The following is a 6,605-nucleotide window of genomic DNA, read 5'->3' on the forward strand; positions in this document are numbered from 1 at the left end:
AGATTGCCATAGATTTTCTGTTAATTACCCAAACTGCTGACGATTGCGTTAACTTTGGTAAACTAGTGGTAGCTTTGCAACCCCAGTTTATTTATAATGAACCACAGAATCCACTGCAGCCCAATGAGCCGTAACTCCTCAGGGAGTAGAAACACAAACACACACACATACTGTACACACACACCTAAACACTGACGGAGTACACATGCACACTGAGACAATTTAGTGGCGTGACGAAGCATTTAGGAAAACCCATAACAACAGACCAGAGCGAGGCAGAAAGCATTGACAGACACTGAGAAACACAACTCATATTCCCAGGGTTGGGGAGGAAGTGATTACATGTCATGTGATTACATTCTTTTTAAACTGTAATCGGTTACGTTACCAGCAAAAATATTGTAATCAGATTACAGATACAGTACCTTTGGAAAGTATTCAGACCCCTTGACTTTTTCCACATTTTGTTACGTAACAGCCTTATTCTAAAATGGATTAAATAAATTAAAAATCCTCAGAAATATAGACACAATAACCCATAATTACAAAGCAAAAACAGGTTTCAGTCATTTTTGCAAATGTATTAAAATTAAAAAACAGAAATAACTTATTTACATAAGTATTCAGACCCTTTGCTATGAGACTCGAAATTGAGCTCAGGTGCATCCTGTTTCCATTATCATCCTTGAGATGTTTCTACAACTTGATTTGTGGTAAATTGTGGTAAATTCAATTGATTGGATATGATTTTGAAAGGCACACACCTGTCTATATAAGGTCCCACAGTTGACAGTGCATGTCAGAACAAAAACCAGGTCGAAGGAATTGTTTGTAGAGCTCTGAGACAGGATTGTGTCGAGGTACAGATCTGGGGAAGGGTACCTAAACAATTCTGCAGCATTGAAGGTCCCCAAGAACACAGTGGCCTCCATCATTCTTAAATGGAAGAAGTCTGGATCCATCATTATTAAATGGAAGAAGTTTGGAACCCCCAAGACTCTTTCTAGAGCTGGCTGCCCGGCCAAACTGAGCAATCAGGGGAGAAGGGCCTTGGTCAGGGAGGTGACCAAGCCCCAATGGTCCTCTGACAAGCTCTAGAGTTCCTCTGTGGAGATGGGAGAACCTTCCAGAAGGACAACCATTTCTGCAACACTCCACCAATCAGGCCTTTATGGTAGAGTGGCCAGACGGAAGCCACTCCTCAGTAAAAGGCACATGACAGCCGAGCCCGGACTTGAACCCGATTGAACATCTCTGGAGAGAACTGAAAATAGCTGTGTACCAACGCTCCCCATCCAACCTGACAGAGCTTGAGAGGATATGCAGAGAAGAATGGGAGAAACTCCACAAATACAGGTGTGCCAAGCTTGTGGCATCATACCCAAGAAGAGTCGAGGCTGTAATCGCTGCCAATGGTGCTTCAACAAAGTACTGAGTAAAGGGTCTGAATACTTACGGAAATGTGATATTTAAGTTTTTTTTCTTTTTTTCTTAGCAAAAAAATCTAAAAACCTGTTTTTGCTTTGTCATTATGGGGTATTGTGTGTAGATTGATGAGGAATATTGTTGTTTTTTTAAAATCCATTTTAGAATAAGGCTGTAACCTAACAAAATGTGGAAAAAGTCAAGGTGTCTGAATACTTTCCGAAGGCACTGTACTTAAAAAATAACTAGATGATTACTTCTTTGATTACTTTTAAATTCAGAAAGGATGTTTGCCAAAAAATACATTGATCTGTTTTCTCAATTACATCAATTCAGCATTAATGATGCATTATGATGTCAGAGACCACCATGATGTCAGAGACCACTATGATGACAGAGACCACCATGATGTCAGAGGCCACTATGATGTCAGAGGCCACTATGATGTCAGAGACTACTATGATGACAGAGACCACCATGATGTCAGAGGCCACTATGATGTCAGAGGCCACTATGATGTCAGAGACCACCATGATGTCAGAGGCCACTATGATGTCAGAGGCCACTATGATGTCAGAGACTACTATGATGACAGAGACCACCATGATGTCAGAGGCCACTATGATGTCAGAGGCCACTATGATGTCAGAGACCACTATGATGTCAGAGGCCACTATGATGTCAGAGACTACTATGATGACAGAGACAACCATGATGTCAGAGGCCACTATGATGTCAGAGGCCACTATGATGTCAGAGGCCACTATGATGTCAGAGACCACTATGATGTCAGAGGCCACTATGATGTCAGAGACCACTATGATGTCAGAGACTACTATGATGACAGAGACCACCATGATGTCAGAGGCCACTATGATGTCAGAGGCCACTATGATGTCAGAGGCCACTATGATGTCAGAGGCCACTATGATGTCAGAGGCCACTATGATGACAGAGACTAGTATGATGACACAACAAATGTATTTGATGATAATTTGTATCTTCTAATGCCTCTTCAGGGGAAAGTTTTCCAAAAGTAACTGAAAGTAATCAGATCACGTTACTGAGTTTGGGTAATCCAAAAGTAAAGTTTTTGGACAGGTAACTAGTAACTGGAATGGATTACATTTAGAAAGTAACCTACCCAACCCTGCACACACACACACTCTTTCTCTCTCTCGGTCTCACTCTCTCTCTCTTTCTGCATATACCAACACTACAGTATAGGCTACTCTGAAAGTGTGTATGTGTGTGTGCGTGCACGTGTATGTGGTGTTTTGGACCTTAATCTCAACAGTACTATTCATTACTGGGTTTGTAGCTGGCTGACGCCACGAGGGACGGTGGGAGAGAGGGAATCAATACTAACAGACTGCAAACACACACACAGGTGTACGCAAGAGTCTGTGTGTGTGTGTGTGTGTGTATGTGTGTGTGTGTGTGTGTGTGTGTGTGTGTGTGTGTGTGTGTGTGTGTGTGTGTGTGTGTGTGTGTGTGTGTGTGTGTGTGTGTGTGTGTGTGTGTGTGTGTATATAGACGTAATGCAATTATACCGAGTTAAATGGAATGTGTGAAGGTTTCATGGGGGAATCCAAAGCTTCCACCCCTGTTTGGAGCATCGGACAGAAATGTGCCAACCTGGAACAATCTTTAATTTGGGAATATCACCCATTTTCACAGAGCGAGGCTAACGAACGCTGATATTCAATTAACAAGCGTAATTAGAATCAACTCTGGTGAGTTTGACAGGTTGGATGGTTACTGAGGAGTGACTGGGATGGTGTGTGAAGGAGAGAGAAATAGTTTGTACATCTTCACATTAAGTAGATTGATTCCCTGTCTCCTACCCTCTCTGTCTCCTACCCTCACTGTCTCCTACCCTCACTGTCTCCTACCCTCAATATCTGTCTCCTACCATCTCTGTCTCCTACCCTCTCTGTCTCCTACCCTCTCTGTCTCTTACCCTCACTGTCTCCTACCCTCACTGTCTCCTACCCTCAATATCTGTCTCCTACCCTCTCTGTCTCCTACCCTCGCTGTCTGTCTCCTACCCTCGCTGTCTGTCTCCTACCCTCGCTATCTGTCTCCTATCCTCGCTATCTGTCTCCTACCCTTGCTGTCTGTCTCCTACCCTCGCTATCTGTCTCCTACCCTCACTGTCTGTCTCCTACCCTCACTGTCTGGCTCCTACCCTCGCTGTCCCGCTCCTACCCTCGCTATCTGTCTCCTACCCTCGCTGTCTGACTCCTACCCTCTCTGACTCCTACCCTCTCTGTCTCCTACCCTCTCTATCTGTCTCCTACCCTCACTATCTGTCTCCTACCCTCTCCTACTCCTACCCTCTCTGTCTCCTACCCTCTCTGTCTTCTACCCTCACTATCTGTCTCCTACCCTCACTATCTGTCTCCTACCCTCACTATCTTTCTCCTACCCTCACTATCTGTCTCCTACCCTCACTATCTGTCTCCTACCCTCACTATCTGCCTCCTACCCTCGCTATCTGTCTCCTACCCTCGCTATCTGTCTCCTACCCTCGCTGTCTGTCTCCTACCCTCGCTGTCTGTCTCCTACCCTCGCTGTCTGTCTCCTACCCTCGCTGTCTGTCTCCTACCCTCGTTGTCTGTCTCCTACCCTCTCTGTGTCCTACCCTCGCTGTCTGTCTCCTACCCTCGCTGTCTGTCTCCTACCCTCACTGTCTGTGTCCTACCCTCGCTATCTGTTTCCTACCCTCGCTATCTGTCTCCTACCCTCGCTGTCTGTCTCCTACCCTCTCTATCTGTCTTCTACCCTCGCTGTCTTTCTCCTACCCTCGTTGTCTGTCTCCTACCCTCGCTATCTGTCTCCTACCCTCTCTCTGTCTGTCTCCTACCCTCTCTGTGTCTCCTACCCTCTCTGTCTCCTACCCTCTCTGTGTCTCCTACCCTCTCTGTGTCTCCTACCCTCTCTGTCTGTCTCCTACCCTCTCTGTGTCTCCTACCCTCTCTGTCTCCTACCCTCTCTGTTTCCTACCCTCTCTGTCTGTCTCCTACCCTCTCTGTCTGTCTCATACCCTCTCTGTCTGTCTCATACCCCCTCTGTCTGTTTCCTACCCTCTCTGTCTGTCTCCTATCCTCTCTGTGTCTCCTACCCTCTCTGTGTCTTCTATCCTCTCTGTGTCTCCTACCCTCTCTGTCTGTCTCCTACCCTCTCTGTGTCTCCTACCCTCTCTGTCTCCTACCCTCTCTGTGTCTCCTACCCTCTCTGTGTCTCCTACCCTCTCTGTCTGTCTCCTACCCTCTCTGTCTGTCTCCTACCCTCTCTGTCTGTCTCCTACCCTCTCTGTGTCTCCTACCTTCTCTGTCTCCTACCCTCTCTGTCTCCTACCCTCTCTGTCTGTCTCATACCCTCTCTGTCTGTCTCATACCCTCTCTGTCTGTTTCCTACCCTCTCTGTCTGACTCCTACCCTCTCTGTCTGTCCTCTACCCTCTCTGTCCTCTACCGTCTCTGTCTCTCTCTCTCTCTCCCCTCTCTGCCTCACTCTCTTCCTCTTCCTTTCCACAATGGAGGGACATAAACACACTTACAGCACCCACTCACTCTTTAGTTACATCCTGTTAGCGTGATAGCATTAGCAGCCTGCCTGGCTGTTGCCACGGTGATTGGAACCATGAGATGAGTGACAGGTGGGAGGGGCCAGTGTGATGGGATAACGTGAGTCACTATAGATCCCTGGCAGGAAACAGGTGCAGGTTGCAGGTGGTAATAATGCTGGGAGGTTGAGGTCCTTCAGAGTGCGAGGCAGTGATCCCATCTAGTGGGTCGGGTTGCTGTTCAACACTTAGTGACAAATGGATTGGTAAAAACAGTTATACAAGTGACTGAATGACTTTCCTCCTGATGTGTTTACATACCTGTCTCCCAGTTACTAAGTGAATGAAGAGCATGGTATCGATGATGATGATGATGATGATGATGATGATCACTCTGCTATTCAGGTAAGGTTACTGAAGGGATAAATAGAATGGAATAGAAATGAAATGTAATGACTTTAACATTAGATAGACTCATATGTCATGTTATCCTATCTCTATTCTTCATGGTGCTGAAATGATTAGGACTATGTTAATTAAAAGGTTGGCATGGCAACACGAGGCCAGGGCGAGCTTGGCATGCACACACATACACACACACACCTACTCTGCCTGTCTGCCTCACACCCACACACACCTACTCTGCCTGTCTGCCTCACACCCACACACACATACAGGCATATACACACACACATGCAGAGGAAGCAGTTGTCCCCTAGTGCATTGTGGGATGGTGTGGGGTCTGTGCCTCGAGCAGAAACACCTCGGAACTCTTGGGGGTGGGAGGGGGGGAGGGGGGGGGGGCACAAGAGAGAAGTAGAACAAAGCAATGCTGCTAGGGGCAGAGAGGAAGACAGAGAACGTGGTAGATAGAAGAGACATACAGAGAGGGAGAGAGATATAGAGAGGAGAGAGAGAGAGAGAGAGAGAGAGAGAGAGAGAGAGAGAGAGAGAGAGAGAGAGGAGAGAGATAGAGAGAGAGAGGAGTGCGTGAGAGGAGAGATAGAGAGAGAGAGGAGAGAGAGAGAGAGGAGAGAGAGAGAGAGAGAGAGAGAGAGAGAGAGAGAGAGAGAGAGAGAGAGAGAGAGAGAGAGAGAGAGAGAGAGAGAGAGAGAGAGAGAGAGAGAGAGGACAGAGAGAGAGAGAGAGAGAGAGAGAGAGAGAGAGAGAGAGAGAGAGAGAGAGAGAGAGAGAGAGAGAGAGAGAGAGAGAGAGAGAGAGAGAGAGAGAGAGAGAGAGAGAGAGAGAGAGAGAGAGGACAGAGAGAGATATAGAGAGAGAGAGGACAGAGAGAGAGAGAGAGAGAGAGAGAGAGAGGAGAGAGAGGAGAGAGAGAGAGAGAGAGAGAGAGAGAGAGAGAGAGAGAGAGAGAGAGAGAGAGAGAGAGAGAGATAGAGAGAGAGAGAGAGAGAGAGATAGAGAGAGAGATAGTTCACCTCTCTCTCTCTCCTCTCTCTCTCTCTCTCTCTCCTCTCTCTCTCCTCTCTCTCTCCTCTCTCTCTCCTCTCTCTCTCTCCTCTCTCTCCTCTCTCTCTCCTCTCTCTCTCCTCTCTCTCCTCATCCCCCTCTCCACATATGTATTATCCTACCCTCCTATCTAATCCAATCCC

Source organism: Salvelinus namaycush, chromosome 34, assembly GCF_016432855.1.
Source record: "Salvelinus namaycush isolate Seneca chromosome 34, SaNama_1.0, whole genome shotgun sequence".
Lineage (NCBI taxonomy): Eukaryota > Metazoa > Chordata > Actinopteri > Salmoniformes > Salmonidae > Salvelinus > Salvelinus namaycush.